Genomic DNA, 18,267 nt, shown 5'->3' with positions numbered 1-18,267 from the left:
TGCTGCGCTGGCTCGACAGATGCAGCTGATCACGCTGGCCACGTGACCCGGAAGTGTCTGCGGACAGCGCTGGCTCCCGGCCTCTTGAGTGAGATGAGCGCACAACCCTAGAGTCTGTCAAGACTGGCCCATATGAGCAGGGGTACCTTTACCTTTACCTTTAACAGCTGTCAACACCCTTAACAAGTAACCAAACAATTAAGCCCCTCTGTTGCAAACAATTATCAGTAATATCCAAGTCAACACGATGACAAAGTACAACAATATGATGTCAATATAAACTCTTCATATAATCTATACAGAACATTGAACAGTATGGAATACAGTGTATGAAATATCCACTCTCTGCAAAACCAAATAAACATAAATCTTACAAATCTCTGAAAATCACAAAATATGCACTCTTGATGGATTCTCTTGAAAACATAGAACCAAATAAACATAAGTCTTATAAGTCTCTGAAAGTCTTTGTGGACTATGCAAGTCTCTGAAAGAAGCAACGGGTCAGATTCTTATCTGGTGAAAACAAGCCATAAATCTTTGTTTTATGATGTTCAACACTGCCGAAATGGTCCGCAAACAGACATAGTGAACAGTGATTCCGGATATACCCACTGTTTCGTGAAATTCTTCTTCAGCACACCAGAAGGATACAGAAATGCTTCATAAACCCATCTATATGGTTATCCTTATGAATGGAATTGTATAACACAATTGCTATGGAGCAGTGACCATAAACTACTACTAACGCCCTTAACAAGACTACGGTTCCCTGGATTGTTTGGAGGATGTGTTGAGTGTTTAACTTGGTATGATGCTGCTTTAAATCTATAGTTCAGATGCTGCAGGAAATTGAAAGTCTGCAAAGCAGATGTCTAGTGGACACACAACAGGATATTGCAGCTTACAAGGACTCCCTGGGATATATCTCAATGTACTGAGTGCAGGATTGGGTCTCCAAACGGTGTTGTACTGTAGTTCTAATAATCCCTAACCTTCGGCCATGCAGGGTAGGGCTGGTGGGATTTGGAGTCCTACAATGCCTGGAGGGCCACAGGTCGGTGATCTAAGGACTTGTATCTGCCATTTGCACCGTGTTTTACTGAGAAATCCACAGTACAAATGGAAGCCTTGCAATTACCCCAGTGCAGCCACAGCAAATGCAATAGCTTCCTAAAGTGCAGAGTGTCCCTCACAATCTTTAGCTCCCCTAAAATGCACCATGATAACTAAGCAGAGTTGAAGATGCCAAATTCTGCCCTCTCCTGCTCCACAGTCACCTTGGAGAAAAGTGGCTACTCTTTTCTTTCCACAGTTCTGAAGCATTTTGATAGTGTTTTTCGGTCTTGATGTACTGGAATAATGGGGATGGTATTGGTGTTCGCCTTTTATAGAGAACTTATTTCTAACAGTTTCCCTTTTCGTAAATCTAATTGCTTTAGGTTCACCAGGAATTCACAGGCAATTGCTTTCTTGCTGTTGCCAATATTGCAAGCACTTTATATTCAGGGTTGCTGACCTGAATCTGTTTTCTCACACAGTAATTTTGTAGCCTTGCGGAGCTTAGAAAAGCTGACAGAGATGGGAGAGGCAATATCCATCAGTTAGATTGCCGACATTTTGCTTTGCATCCTTCACATTCTGGGAGGGGGAGGGTCAGGAGGGGGAAGTCCTATTGATATAAAAGCTGAGGTTAAAATAATTCCATGTGATGGAGGACCCTCAAAAGTTTATTCAGTGCAGTCCTACCATAAAATGGATGGACAGCCTCATAGGGATTCTGGGGGCCAATGCTGTCAGAGGTGTGCTTGGTCCTTTACAATAGGAGCAAAACAGCCTGCCCCAGTCTAATTTCAAATACAGAACTGTCTTAGTTTATTTATCAATTAATGCAGAGTGAAAAGGTGAGATTTTGTTGTAGTTGTTAATTAATGCAGAGGAAAAGTGTTTGTTCTTGTGTCTCTATTCCACACCTTTACATTGCTAACATACATATGTAGGGAATTCTTCAAAGACGTATTTCCAACATTACTAAGAGGCCAAATGTAAGTATGAGATGTGTGAGCTCTAAGAGTTTTATATGATACTAAGTTTTGGAACCCTTTAAACACTATAAAACGTTCCTGTTCAATTCGGATGACCCTCCCCATGGCATCACAGCGCACACCACACAAATTTATTGATCTTATTGGGGCAAAGGCTAGTGTCGTGTGCCTCAATATCTGCCTTAACTATTGGCTTTGCCTAAACTCAGATCCCCCGTCTAATATCCCTAGTGCTGCAAGATTGTCACAAGAGCGCCTGGACTCAAATTGTCTATCAAAAACTTCTCTTTTGTGGTTTATCATCACAACATCTACTCACTTTGGGTTTTAGTAAAGCAATCAGTCTAATTTGTTAGCACCTAAATGATATCGAGTGTCAGAACAACTTGGCCACAAGAAGAAAATTTTGCCCCTGCTATGACTATATTCCGCCTTCCCATTTCAACTCTCTGGCAACCTATATGCATAACCTAGCAATTCTAAAATATATGGAGATGACAGTACCAAATTGGTGCATGCCCCTCTGGCTTGCACTCTTTATAAAGACTTGAGGAATGAGATTATCACCCTTCTTTTATTGTCCATTCCGGGTCGCCCAACCACTGCCACAGTGTCCTTTCTCTTGGCAGATCAAGATGAGCAGATGACAGCAAAGGTTTGCAAGGTTTTTGGCTGGGACAATCAGAATAAGATCCACTATTTGACTATTGGTTCCAAATCCTAAAATATTTTTCTATAATTGACTTTTTATTTCTATTCTTTGTATATTGTATTGTTTTATTGCTATAGCTGATGGCTGACACAAATAAAAGATTCATTCATTCATTCATTCATATCTGCCTCCCCCTTTTAAATTGACATCTCAGGGTGTCAAATAATTCAAAGAAGGTAGAAAAGTGGAACAGAGCAGTTGCACAGTGTGGGATTTGCAGTTTTCCCTAAGGAATTTTGTAGCGAAGGGGGAAGGGTGTGTGGAATGGTGGTGGTTTGTCAGTCAATGGTTGAAAAAAGATGCTTAGATGGCCAGGATTGCTGGAACAGAGGGGAATCTGTTTAAGCATGTGGGAGGGTAAAGCAGTACAATGTGGGAGAGTTCAGTTCAGGTGTAATCATCATGGTGTCCTCCAGATATTGTTGGACTACAGTGCCTGTCATTTCCGGCTAACAAGGACAGTAATCAGGGATGATGGGAGCAATATATGGATTGCATCACATTAGCTACATCTGGCTTGGATCTCATCCACTTGATACATCTAAAGCACATGGATCTCCCCCATCTCAAAATCATGGAGACATGTACCCAGCATTCCTCTTGGTCTTATTTAAATGGGGCTTGCATGGTAGGAGTGTTTGGTAGGCTAGTGCTCACAATGGAACAACTCTCCTCCCCCTTTCCCCCCTCCCTTCCCAAGACAAAATCCAGGTGAGTCAATTCACTGGTTTCTTAGTTGCAGGAGTTCATCAGTCATGAATCCTCCCAGTCGTCATCTCCCCCCCCCCCGCCATTTATCTGCTCGTCAGGAGATATGATAATGTCAAGAGGCTGCCAGGGGAATGATTGACTGCCATGGTGAATGGATTGCCACCCTAAACTAGCCGAAATGTAATGAGGGGTGATAATGAGAATGAGATGCTGAGGCTCCACCTACCAGTTTTGGGTTGATCACACTCTGCAGCATTTTCCATTTTCTCACTGAAATTTATTGATTGTTGGCAACAAATGTAAAGGAGAGTGGATTTGAAGGTTTGTTCATCACATGGTTATTCACCCCTCCCCCTTTTTTAACTTAGCCCTATTGCTCCTTGCTTGGGTATAAGGCCATCTACTATTTTCTAATCACACCTTAGCCTAAAATTTTAGGAGAGGGTGACTGAAAATAGCTCCACCCAGCTCTGCAATCTCATTAACACCATGCACACCATATATTTCCCCCTAGATATCACATGTCTGCTCACACTTGGGTTGCATCCATACCATATATTTAAAGCCCTCTTATTCCCCTTTGAGAGTCATGGCTTCCCGACAAAGAATCCTGGGAGCTGCAGTTTATTAAGGGAGCTGAGAGTTGTTAGGAGACCCTTAACAAACTACAGTTCCCAGAATTCTTTGGGGGAGAGGAAGCCATGACTCTTAGAGCCGAATAATAGTGCTGGGTGTGGCTATGGCCTGATTGGATGCAGCTTCTGAAATGTGGAATAGATATCTGCCTTGTGTTCTCCTGTCATGTTCAAATATGTCATGGTATTGTTAACCAAGTGGGGGAACCAGTGGCTCTCCAGATGTTGCTAGAGAACAGTGCCCAGCATCTGATGGTGTTTCCTGCTTGGCAGGGGGTTGGACTCTATGGCCCTTGTGGTCTCTTCCAACTCTATGATTCTATGATCTCTGACCAAGATCTTGGCTGGCTGGCTGGGGCTAATGCCCCAGATTCCAACATCCGAAGGGCAAACGGCAGAGATCCCAGCCACTTTGAGTTTTATAGTCAGGGTGACCACTACTTTGGATTATACTCAAAGGACTATTGTATAGTAAAATAGTTACCAGAACTTTGACAAACAAGGAATTGTGGTTTCATCATGCTCAATAGTGCAGTAACTAACATTGGAGGCAACCCAAAGGAACGTCAAAGGTGAACTGCAGCATGAAACTGCTGGTTTGCAACTTATAAAAAATATATTTCCGTCTGAATAGTGAAAATGGTTTCCTGGTATAATACAGGTGTTGATTTAATCAGCAATGCTAAGGTGATTGTGTTATCACGAGTGAAAAGGCACTGTGCAAACCTTTGAGCTCAAACTGAATTGCCATGCATTGTACTTTTTCACAATCTATTGCTGTTTACCTCCAACCTTAACATTCCCCCCTCCCCTTGCAACCCATGTATGTATATATACCTATAACAGGTGAGGACTGCATTCGCTGGATCTGATGAAGTTGCCTCTACTTCATGAAGCTTAGGCCATAGGATAATGTTAAGGTTTTTAAGGTGCCATAGTACCTGTGTGTGTGTTTGCTGTGACAGACAAACCCAACCAATCCTCTGGAAATGGTTGCAAAAGCAGATCTTAGGTGCTTAAAAAAATAACTAGCAATAATGAAGCATTACTAACCATGTCATCTAACTAAAATGTGAAGGGCTTGTGCGATTTGCACAATTTCTGTTTTCATTATGAGCTTTTCAGGAATTATCCCCTCAGGTTTTAGGATTTGGGTGCTTGACGCACAGAGGATAAACTTTCTTGTTTCAAAGTTGCTGCTACACCATTCTTCAAATGGGAAAATGGATGAGTGCTCATGGAACTCTGCCATTTGGAAGTATCTGGTCTCTTTAGAGTTTTGCTTAGTTTGTGAGATGTGAAGAGTTTACGAGCCCTGAAGTAAGAGTATGTACATACTGAGAATCCAAAGGAGACAAGAGAGAGAGAGAGACAAGTTAACGGAAGTGCAAATTAATTGACATTTTAACACCATTTGCTTTGTGTGTCGTTTGTTATCTGATTTTCAGCAGGCAAATATAAAGTTAAGTGGCTGGTTTATCATCATGCTTGGATGTGTGTGCATTTGTGTTAATCCAATAAAGTTCCGATTCTGTAATAATTCTTTTGTGTTGTCTTTGTTAGTCTGTCACAGCAAACACACACAGGCACGCAAAAAGCATCTTGTGACACCCTGAGAACCAAACAGCTTTATAAGCTATCAAATGCTTATGCTACACAGTTGGTGCTGGATGGATCAGTCTATTTCGGTCTGTGACACTTTCAAATGTGTTTTCTCATAAATCCATTCTGTCTCATTTTCACATTAATCCCCTAATATAAAAAACCTGTGCAAAACCTGCGTTTAAATAGTATTTAAGGATGCCGTTTTGAACATTTTTTCTCTTAAAATATGCTTTTCTAAACCTATTTTGTGTCAGAAAGTGCTTTTTAAAAGAGATTTTGATGTATTGTTTGAGCTCTGAGCTGCATTCCAAACACTTGGAGAAGTGCAAAATCCGAGAGCTGTGTTTCATTCCTTGCATTAGTCTGGGATTTGTGGATCCAGGTCAGCTCATGTCAGAATTCACAAAAATCAGATTCTTCAAGCATCCTTAGCTAAAATAAACTGGTTTGCTTTAAAGGAACTACAATGCTCCTTTTTATGTTTGGGCAAAATGTTAACAATTAGCTTTGGCAGAATTTCTGTTCAGCAAATTGCTGAGCTCCATCTCATTCTTCTTCTCAGGCTAAGAATGGAGGGTACATAAAGAGAGCACAGCATACTGAATGATAGAATGAACATTATCTTCTGGCATTACATTATCTTCTGGCATTCACCTTCTTAATGCTGCGCTTCATAGACCAGAGCAGCAGCTTAAAAACAAACCCTGATGTATACCCTCCCACCTTCTGTCATGTACTGGGTGGATGGAGAGGAATGGTGGTAAGCACCAGATGGAGAACCCCAAAGGGAAGAAAATTCAGAACCAGGGGATTGGTGGTGGGATGGCGATGAGTGGCTGGAGGGAGAAGGGGGAGCAGACTGGGAGGAAGCCAAAGAAGGAACAGGGTTTAGTGAGCAGGAAGAGGCTGTGGCAGAGCGCAGTCTAGAAGCAGAGGCAGAAGAGGAGAGAGGCCAAGAGACATAAATGTGTCAGGCTGGTGAAGAAGCCAAGTAGAGGTGGTAAAAGAGGAGCAAAGGCAGACACAGTCTCAGATTGCTTGGAAAGGACCTGGTGATGGAGGAGGAGGAGGCGGCAACAACTGTGGGGCCTTCAGTCCCCACAACTGCCTCGTAGGGGCAAGATCTACCAGGATGTGTTGCTGTGTTCACTAGGCCTGGCCTCCTGAGTCAACCTTGTTTCCAGGAATGAAGAGTAAGTCGGAGACTATCCCTTCATGCGATGACAGACTGGCAGATTGAGCGGATGAAACCAATAGTGTGTCCAACAGTCAAGAAGGCGGTTTCATGAGACAGATGGATGCCAACAACAGTTTAATTTATATCCTCACCTCTCTTCACAAAGGAACCCAGGAACTTTAAAAAAAATAAAGCCACCATTATAGGAATGGTGTCGTTTCCGCACAGGTGACCCACACATTGCATTTCAGAGGAAATTCTGATAGTGAAAGGTGAAACATTCAGCCTTCAACAATCTCTTGCAGTCCTCATGGCTGTAAAACAAAAACAAAAGCACACCTGTGACTGTTTATAGCCGGATGTGACTGTGTCACTGAAAGCAGGCAGTGACTAAGAATGAAAACAGTTTAATCTTTGAGCATCTATCGTCTGCCTTTCTGGTGGCTGAGGCTAGTAGAAGTCAGAGGTGATGTTGTGTGAACATAGCTTGTTGCCTCCTTTGCAATTTCCCCCCCTATCCACCCCTGACCCTAGTGACGGGTAGGCAGCAAACGGCTGCTTTCCTCCTTTTCTGCAACTGATCCACTCACACTCCTGATGGTTGCTTGTCATCACCTGCATTTTGCAAACTAGGAGTGCTTTGTACATGATCATGACGACAATAAGCAAATGTCTGCAAGCCTTGAACATTGCTCACTGGCAACTGTTGAACTGAGTCGCGCCTGCAGGTTTTCCTTATTAGCTGATGCCCTGCTAGTCTGCACGCTCCCTTAGGATTAATTTGCAAAACCCTGGTCAGATGCTAATGCATCACTGTTGTCTCACTTTGCGCTCCCTTTAAACTGCTGTTATCGAAATATCAACAGGAAAATGTCTACATATGTAACACTCAGTTCCCACTTATCAGCAGAAGAAAATATTTTCTCTGACATAGCTGTCTTATTGGCACACGTCTGGTCATCTGTCATAGAGCAAACTTGCACTGTCCAGTTATTCAGTGCAAACATTTCTAGCTAGCATATGTCTGGGCTACTGTCTTATTTCACCAGACAAAAGTATGGCACAACAACTGACAAGATGTTGCACAGAATAAAGAAAATGGGTAAAGCTTTTGTTTTTCCTCTCCCTCTTTCATGATAATATAGGGAAAGTAGAGCCATCCAATTAAATTTTATTCAGTAGGTTTAGGATGGACAACATGCTTATTATTTGTACATCACATAATTAATTTATGGAATGTATGGAATTAGGTTCTAAGACATGGATCATCTTAAGGCTGCATTTATTCCATTTTTCCAGTGTTTACTTACCTGATGATTCCCACGTTTTATGTGATGTAAAAGCCACTTCTGGAAAACTAGCAGAAGTTTGGCTCTCATTTTCATGTTATTTGCTTCCAGCAATAAACAGTTTGCAACACCGTTAACCCAGAAAATTACAAGAGTTCTGCTACGTAATTTTAGGTGGCATTCCAATAGTACAGTCCCCCCCCCATTTAAACTTTAGCACAATGTGGTGGTGTTTCAGACAAAGACAACATTAAATGGCGTGTAAAAGGAACATTGAAATCTGCAATAGTTTCCCTGATTTTAATGCTAGTGCTTCTAATGCAATAATCCCCACATTTGAATGCACCCTTAGATCCCGGGGGGCTGCGACTGTCGGTGGCTCTTAGCTGTGGTCACAATATGAAACCTCCTGCTGCATGCCAAAGGTGGACAGACTTTTTCAGATTGAGGGCCGCACTCCCTTCTGGTTTCCTCTTCTGAGGGCCACTTGTCAGGGAGGGTGAAAACAGAGGCAGATTTTGCAGAACAATGAGCACAACTATTACCTTTGTAGATTAGCGTCTGCGTACACTCACACAATCTGTGTTGTCTGTAGACGCAAGATAATGACATACAAGAGTCATTATCAGAGTTTAAGGACACGTTCCAGCTGGGGAGAGAGGGAATACTCAAGAAATGTGGGAAGCAAAGCTGGAGGAGGATGTGGTTGGGGGAGACAGAGTGGGCAGTATCCCAGCTAGCTTGTTCCAAAAACAACTGGAGGGCATAATTGCCATTCCAGGACCACATTTCCAATGCAGTACTGTGGCGTTGCGCCTTGTGAAAGGGAGTTCGGTTTATTTGAGACCCTGAGTGAAAACAAAGCAGAACGAGGACCTCACTACATTGCACAACTCTGCATCTCATTCTTTGGTCTGGCGCCAGCGACAGGGAAGATACCGTACTTGCTAAGATTTTCTTGAGAGCGAGGGTTTTCTCTTTAATTGGCAGCGATGCCACTGACATGCTGAAACGCGGATGACAAGTCATCCATCCAAAAGACTGTGAAATGGCATGCTAAGTTCTACCCATCTGTCATGAGGTAGTATCCTTTGCCTGTGTCAGATAGCAGTCTGGATGGAACGTAATGACTGCAGAAGTCTTGCAATGGCTGGGTGCTGCGTAACACACAGGGTCTTACTATTCCTAACAGTTCTGAAGCTCAGATGGTAATTAACGGCGTTGGAAGTTTCCATACATCACCCTCTCCTCTTCTTGATGGATGGCTCGTTTTGTCTTTAATTTCCAAAAAGGCAAAGTGTGAACCTTTGAGATTGCTACATTAAAAAGAAAGAAAGCCCAAGGCACACACACACCCCAATCCTGGTCGTCTCTGTGTGTGTGTACCTGCAGAGATCAGGTCACAGAATAGCTCCCTATACCAGTGTTTCCCAACCTTTTTTGGGCAAAGGCACACTTGTTTGATGAAAAAAATCTTGAGGCACACCACCATTACAGCCCTGTGACGTCAGCGCGCAGCGCCACGCCGGGAGGGACGCACGAAAGTGTAAGTTTCAATTTTTTCCCTCCCCCTTGCCGGGGAACCTCCAAGCTTTGGGGGGGGGAGGAGGCAGCAAAGCGAGGCAGGAAGGAGAGCGCGGCTTGGCTGGGTGAGCTTTGGCAGGGGCGGGCGCTGCGGACGGAGGCGCTGCCCGCCGAGCTCGCAGGCAGCCAGGCAGGCAGACGGCGAGAGCCCCGCGCTGGGCGGCCTCTCCTGCCCGCCGCCACCCCGCCTCTCGCCGCCCGACTCGCCCGCCTCCCTCCAGGCAACATCTCGCGGCACACCAGGCAACATCTCGCGGCATACTAGTGTGCCGCGGAACAGTGGTTGGGAAACACTGCCCTATACAATTTGTGGAGGATAGGTCTACCAATGACTACTAGCCCCCATATACCTCCAGCAGCAGATCCAGTGTTTCTCTGGTTTCCAGTTCCTGGGGATCACAAGCAGGAGAGCGCTGTTGCACCTGGCCTGGGAGGGCGGGGCCCTGACTGACTCCAGCTACAAAAGCTGAGCCTGCCAAACAGACTCCAGCAATAGACCACCCTGTTTATTGTTTTATTGTAAACAGACTCCTGGGCTGGGGTGTTTTGTTGCTGTGTGTGTGTGTGTGTGTGTGTGTGTGTGTGTGTGTGTGTGTTGCTATTGCTGCTTGTGGTTTTTGTATCTTTATTTTGTATCTTTTGATTTATTTTTTTGATGCTTTATTTATTATTTATGACTAAGTGTGTTATGTTGCAGTTATGTAATTTTTTTCATGTTGTAAGCTGCCTTGAGCATGTTTTGAACTGTGGAAAGGCAGCATACAAATAAAATTATTCATGCATGCATACATCCTTGCAGGCCTCTGGTTGGCCGCTGCGAGATCAGAGTGCTCAACTAGATAGGGTCTAATTCAACAGGGCTCCTCCTATTTTTTTTAATGTCCTTACAAGCCGAGCAGAATCTCCTGCACAGTTCCCCAGCTAAATGCCATGGAGTCATTTATCTCAAGCAAAGGTTTGCCACCCTTTACTTAAAAATGATCCAGCCGCTCCCAGGCTCTGTAGAAGCTCCTTCTTCAACTCTGTAGAAGCTCCTTCTTCAACTCAGAGTAGCCTACATCCCAGGTGCATGAAAACCACAGATTTGTAGAGTTGGAAGGGACAACAGGGATCAACTAGTCCAACTCCCTGCAATGCAGGAATCTGTGGGACTTAACCCATGACCCTGAAATTAAGAGTCTCATGCGCCACCAAGTGAGCTATCATGCCTGGATTGTCTTGTATGTGATGTTGGACCATTGGGGATGATGGCAGTTGGACTCCAATGTTGTTGTTGTTGTTTAGTCGTTGAGTCGTGTCCGACTCTTCATGACCCCATGGACCAGAGCACGCCAGGCACTCCTGTCTTCCACTGCCTCCCGCAGTTGGGTCAAACTCATGCTGGTAGCTTCGAGAACACTGTCCAACCATCTCATCCTCTGTCATCCCCTTCTCCTTGTGCCCTCAATCTTTCCCAACATCAGGGTCTTTTCCAGGGAGTCTTCTCTTCTCATGAGGTGGCCAAAGTATTGTAGTTTCAGCTTCAGGATCTGTCCTTCCAGTGAGCACTCAGGGCTGATTTCCTTCAGAATGGAGAGGTTTGATCTTCTTGCAGTCCATGGGACTCTCAAGAGTCTCCTCCAGCACCATAATTCAAAAGCACCAATTCTTCGGCCATCAGCCTTCTTTATGGTTGGACTCCAATAGCATATGAGAATCCAGCGTTAAAGAATACTGGTCTGGATAACACCAGAAACTATGGTTTGTTGTTCAAGCAAAGAAAAGGCATCAGTTTAGCTCTTTTGAAGCAGGGAAAGGGTATCCCCAAGCAAGTTTGGTCTCTTAAGAACATTAGCAGAGCCTGTTGGATCAGGGTAATGGTCCATGCAGTCCAGCTTTCTGTTCTCACAGCAGGCAATCAGATGCCTGTGGTAAGTCTGAAAGTTGGACTTAGGCACAACAGCGCTATCCTCACCTGTGATTTCCAGCAACTGGTAGTCAGAGACGTGCTGTGTCTGGGAACTGTGTGCAATGGGGCACTTCCCTTTTGTAATGCTACTATATTGGTAGCATTCTTCTTCCTCACTGTGCAGTGCTTGCCTTTAAGTGGTCTGGATAACATCCAGTAGTGCATCCCAGTTGACTTTTTGAATCCTTTGAGGCTTTCTTACCTCCAATTTGATACAGATTTTAATATCTGATAAGAGCACAAATACTGCCAGCACTGCTCAGTAAATAAATAGTTACCGGAGGGGGGAAGGGAGTGCTGCTTTTCGTACAGAAATTTTGGTCCAACGGGGATAAAAGTAGTAGCCTTCTTGGAACCGAGTTGAAAATGCACACATGGATTTCATCCATTGCGTGTTTCCCTCAAAGCCTCTCTGGATTATATCTGCTTTATTAAATTGTAACTATTAAACAAAACAGAAGGCTGCTCTCTAGAGTCTTGGATCTTTTCATTAGAAAAGCAGGGAAGTCTATTAATGAGAGGCAAGGGCTTGGCAAGAACTTTCCTTCTGTTAGATGGCTTAGATATTTGATCTTGTAAGTCGCTTCCTGTACCGATTTCAGGATTTTGAACTTTAAAGAGACGAAATGAGATTTTTCAGAAGGGGATTCAGTTCTCAGTGCTCATACATTTTGCTAGTAACTTCGTTCTTCCAAAGGTAGATTGATTTATAAAGACATATATTTCAAGCTAGGTAACATTCACACCACAGTTGTTTTATTCATATTCTCTCAGCGTTTGTTTGTTTTGAAAGCTGTGATTGTGGGGAACTCTGAAGTTTATTCAATGCAGAGATCTGAATTACCAGGGAACCTTCCCCTGAATGACAGCTTGGTGGTCCTGACGCCCAATTTCTTCCTGCAATGTGTAGTCTTGTGGAAATGTTCTTGGGCAGGGGTGCAGAAGGTTTTGGTTTTTTTCAGCCAGATGACCATATTCCTGTCCGGGGAGCTTGCCAGGGGCCACATACCACTGATGGGTGCAGCCCGAGGCAAAAGCCACAAATATAAATTTTACCTTTGTACACACTCACACAAACCTTCTCTATCACCTATTCAGGCAACCAAAAAGCATTGTAGGAGCTGAAGGACACATTCCAGCCAGGGCAGAGCACTAAAGGAGGGTGTGGAGCAGGGTCAGTGAGGGGGGGGTGGCCTGCGGAGAGAGCCCTGGGGGCTGGAGTAAGGTTTGGAGGGCCGTATTTGGCTCCCTGCACTGAAGTTCCTCACCCCTGTTCTAGCTTTGTGGGAACATTTATCTGAAGCGAAATCCAGCATGGCTGCCTATGTCCTGTGTAAGCTACATGTCCCAAAATAGATTCTAGAAACTTCTGCAAACTAAAGGGGTTGGATAGCAGTCAAGTGAATATGTTTCCAGAAGAAAGAAAGAGAGACATGCAGGCAGGCAGATTCCAAGTCTCTCTTAATCATAGAATTGTAGAATTGGAAGAGACTCTCATGATCATCCAGCCCAACTCCCTGCAATGCAGAAATCTCAGCTAAAGTATCCATGACAGATAGCCGCCCAAACACTGCTGAAAAACCTCCAGTGAAGGTGCAGTTAGATGTGCAATTGGGAAAAAGGTGGCTAGGCTAGAAACTATTTTTAATTAAGTGTTTGGTAAGCATTTAAATGACAGACGGTGTCGAGGGCAGCATGTGAACAAATTATACAAGGGTAATGTACACTTCAAACAAACCATCCAAACTCTATGAAAACACCTTCTCTTGGGCTGGGTCTGACCTCCTCTTCTTTGGGCAGGTAACATTACCAAACTAGGCACATTTCATAAATGAATTATTGCTGTGTTGTAGATAAGAACTGCTGACTTCTGTGGATAAATCCCCACTGCTGCCGGGTGTAAGCAAGGAGCAGAGCACGTTTTGTGTTCATCTGGCCTTTTAAATAATTTTTTAGTGCGGGGTGTCTGACAGGGAATTTGTGCGGATGATTTTAAAAAACAACAACAAACCGGCGAAGCCTTTTGGTGTAAAGGTTACAGAGATGGAATGCATTTAAAACAGTACTCGGGCCCAGAGGAAATTGGTTGTTTTGGGCATGAAGCCACAAACATAGTGTAAATTTGATGTCTCTGGAAGATATTAAGAGTGGGAAGAGGCTACTGCAGTTAAAGTATCAGAAAACTGATATGGTCTCTTATTGAAGACGGCCGTTACTGATGGTGTTTACAGTCTCTTGTTTTTGCAACAGCCCCCAGGATTTCAGACAGGGGACATTCTTATTTGGAGATTTCAGGGTTTGAACCTGTGATCTTTTGCATACAAAGCTGTTCCAGTGAGCTATTGTGGCCCTTCCTTGCAGAATCTTGAATTATAAAGGGCCAGTTTGGCTACATGCTGAACAACCCTGGGAACTGTGATAATTTCAAGCAAAAAGTTAACAGATTATTTTCAGCATATTGTAGGGGGCGGGAAGGTAAACGGCGTTTCCGCGTACTCTGGCTTCCGTCACGGTGTCCCATTTTGCCAGAAGTGGTTTAGTCATGCTGGCCTCTTGACCCAGAAAAACTGTCTGCAGACGAACCTCAGCTCCTTTGGCCGGAAAGTGGAGATGAGCTCCGCACCCCATAGTCGAATTTGACTGGACCTAACCATCCAGGGGTCCTTTACCTTTACCTTCCTCAGAGTATGTCCTAATTAGATTCAGTCCTGCACTATTTATGTATCTCCAATTCACAAAAAAGAGGTCAATTTCTTGGGGGGGGGGAAATAAATAACACGTTTTTATTTTGGGAGAAAAGTAGTTGTACTGAAGTCAGGCAATTGATCACCTGAGCAGAGATTAAGGTACATAGGTGTGATTGATGCTCCCATTCCACTGAGCAATATATTAAGTGGGTTGCAAGAGAGGGGGAGTGTTACAGGCTTGCACCTTTCTACAGAAAGCCAGTGAATGAGATGCAGTAAGCAAAGAGAAGTTTTAGCTGTGAAAATGAAGCCTTACATCATAGAAACGTGAAGCAACACATTTAAAGAGGACTAGGACAGCTAACCTAGTGAATAATGCTGCTACTAGGACTGTCACCTGATTAAAGAATATGAATTTAAATGAATCAAATTTCAATAAATGAATGCATATGTATAAAACAATTGTCCTGAATATTAACACACACAAACAAATTCCTCGTGTTTAGGTCAGGTTTGGGGAACATGTGGCCTTCTAGATTTTGCTGGACTACAACTCCCATCATTCCTGACGATTGGTCATGTTCACTGATGGGAGTTGGAGTCCAGCAATAGTTGGAGGGCCACAAGTTTCCCAGCCCTCTTTGGCTGATGTGTGCAAGTGTCGTGTCAGGCATCATCTGAGAAGAGACATCCCCTCCTGCGTGAGAGAGCTGAAAGAATCCCTCCTCAAGACTATGCCAATCACAGTGTTTGTATACGAATTAAAAATAATTAAAACAACAATATTTTCAGTTGATTAAGCAAGCATAGATTGGGGGCAGGGGGTTCACCTAAACAATACAATCCTAATTTATATATATATATATATATATATATATATATATATATATATATATATATATATATATATATATATATATATTTTGGTGTCTTCGGGTGTCTTCCCGTGTAAGAGTTGGGGTGTCTAGGCGACGTTTCGACGAGGTCTCACTCGTCATCTTCAGGCTGGTGCTTTCGGCTTCTTGTTACTGGAACAGAGCAGGATCTCAGTGTTTGAGTTCCTATAAATACTGTTGAGGGGGTGTGGTGTATAGCCTCCAACGTTCTGGGCAGAGAGGAAGTTCCCAGGTTAGTGTGCCTTTTCTTCTTTTGTTCATTAATTACTTGAGGGATATCTTGAGTGATTTCTTGAGTGATATTCTGAGTACCACTTAGGAGGGTCATTAGGTGTGGATTAGTTGCTAAAGCTTTCGTGTCTTGACCTCTTGAGCTTGTGAAGAGTTTTTCTGAGAAGATGGCTGTACTGCAAATAGTTGTGCTCTGGCTTGGCTTCGTGTATAGGGGCGAGCTGTGGTTTTGTGCCCTGTGCCAGCCAGATCTGTGTAGGGATTGCAGGGGGGTGCAGTATCCGGAGGTGCCACTATGGTTTGGCTACTGGATGGTGTCTGTAATTTATCTGTGGAGAGGGTCTGGGTTTGGGTCTGGTGTGGTTGATTGGAGATGGCGTTCTGTGTGCCTCTGGTTCTGGTGTCGGTTTTTGTGGGGAGGGCTAATTTCCAGATGTCTGGCAGGCGGGACGTGTCGTCACGCTTGTTCATGTTGTGAGGGTGTTTCTCTATCTCGATGGCTTCCATGATTATTCTCTTGTGGTGATGTTCCATGTTAAAGAGCAATTTGGAATCTGCAAAATTAATTTCGTGTCCTGTTTCTTTCATGTGTTGGTAAAGAGAGGAAGTTTTTTCTTCTTTTTTGACGGCATTCTTGTGTTCTGCGATACGTGCATTTATTCGTCTGTTTGTTTGTCCAATGTACGTGGCTGGGCAGACTTTGCAGGGTATTTCATAGACCCCTTGGTTTTCTAGCTGGCTTTTATCTTTGGGGTTTCTGAGGATATTGGCTATTTTTTGGTTGGTGCAAAAGGCTGTTTTGATATTGTGTTTATGGAGGATTTTGCTAATTTTATCTGTAGTGCCCTTGATATAAGGAAGGAGGGCCATGCCATTGTTTTCTTCTGTGTCTTGGTTTTTGGGGGGTGTTTCTTTTTGGATTAGCTTCGTAACCCTGTTTTGCTGGTATCCGTTGGCGATTAACACATTTGAGAGATTCTGTAACTCAGTTGTCAAGTGGTCTTTGTCAGCCAGGCGTTTGGTTCTGGAGATGAGAGTCTTGGCTACGGAGTTTATTTGTGCAGGGTGGTGGTGTGATTGTGCATGTAAGTAGCGGTTGGTGTGTGTTTTTTTCCGGTAGATAGTGTGTCCTAGGGAGCCATCAGGTTTTTTGTAGATTAGGACGTCAAGGAAGCATATATATATATGCTTTCGTAGATTTTCACGGGTACAGGAATGTAGGTTTTGGTGTCTTCGGGTGTCTTCCCGTGTAAGAGTTGGGGTGTCTAGGCGACGTTTCGACGAGGTCTCACTCGTCATCTTCAGGCTGGTGCTTTCGGCTTCTTGTTACTAGAACAGAGCAGGATCTCAGTGTTTGAGTTCCTATAAATACTGTTGAGGGGGTGTGGTGTATAGCCTCCAACGTTCTGGGCAGAGAGGAAGTTCCTAGGTTAATGTGCCTTTTCTTCTTTTGTTCATTAATTACTTGAGGGATATCTTGAGTGATTACTTGAGTGATATTCTGAGTACCACTTAGGAGGGTCATTAGGTGTGGATTAGTTGCTAAAGCTTTCGTGTCTTGACCTCTTGACCTTGTAAAGAGTTTTTCTGAGAAGATGGCTGTACTGCACTTAGTTGTGCTCTGGCTTGGCTTCGTGTATAGGGGCGAGCTGTGGTTTTGTGCCCTGTGCCAGCCAGATCTGTGTAGGGATTGCAGGGGGGTGCAGCATCCGGAGGTGCCACTATGGTTTGGCTACTGGATGGTGTCTGTAATTTATCTGTGGAGAGGGTCTGGGTTTGGGTCTGGTGTGGTTGATTGGAGATGGCGTTCTGTGTGCCTCTGGTTCCCCACAAAAACCGACACCAGAACCAGAGGCACACAGAACGCCATCTCCAATCAACCACACCAGACCCAAACCCAGACCCTCTCCACAGATAAATTACAGACACCATCCAGTAGCCAAACCATAGTGGCACCTCCGGATGCTGCACCCCCCTGCAATCCCTACACAGATCTGGCTGGCACAGGGCACAAAACCACAGCTCGCCCCTATACACGAAGCCAAGCCAGAGCACAACTAAGTGCAGTACAGCCATCTTCTCAGAAAAACTCTTTACAAGGTCAAGAGGTCAAGACACGAAAGCTTTAGCAACTAATCCACACCTAATGACCCTCCTAAGTGGTACTCAGAATATCACTCAAGTAATCACTCAAGATATCCCTCAAGTAATTAATGAACAAAAGAAGAAAAGGCACATTAACCTAGGAACTTCCTCTCTGCCCAGAACGTTGGAGGCTATACACCACACCCCCTCAACAGTATTTATAGGAACTCAAACACTGAGATCCTGCTCTGTTCTAGTAACAAGAAGCCGAAAGCACCAGTCTGAAGATGACGAGTGAGACCTCGTCGAAACGTCGCCTAGACACCCCAACTCTTACACGGGAAGACACCCGAAGACACCAAAACCTATATATATATATATATATATATATATATATATATATATATATATATATATATATATAATATCTATGCTTCCATTGAATTCATGCCTTTTGTTGAATAATCTTCTAAATATGTTCACGTCTTTCCTTTTGACTAAAAATTGGTTGTAAGTTGCTTTGGGTTGGCCTGGGCAGGATAAAGTGACCGGCAAATTTAATAAATATTAACAGTAACAGTAAAGATGGTAACTCTCTGCTTGATCACAAATCGCTGGGAATTCCAAAGTGTAGGTGCTGCCACGCTACATGTTCAATTCCT

The 18,267-nt window shown here is 43.8% G+C and overlaps 1 protein-coding gene across 8 annotated transcripts in view; it reads left to right on the top strand.

Annotated features, from left to right (window-relative positions):
- Positions 1–18,267, top strand: part of LOC308584834 (uncharacterized protein) — a 228,757-nt gene that overhangs the window by 33,327 nt on the left and 177,163 nt on the right. The window lies entirely within an intron of this gene.

Source organism: Podarcis bocagei (assembly GCF_964188305.1).
Source record: "Podarcis bocagei genome assembly, chromosome: 4".
Lineage (NCBI taxonomy): Eukaryota > Metazoa > Chordata > Lepidosauria > Squamata > Lacertidae > Podarcis > Podarcis bocagei.
Note: the sequence above shows the minus strand (reverse complement) of the source record. Positions and strands in the feature narration are given on the sequence as shown.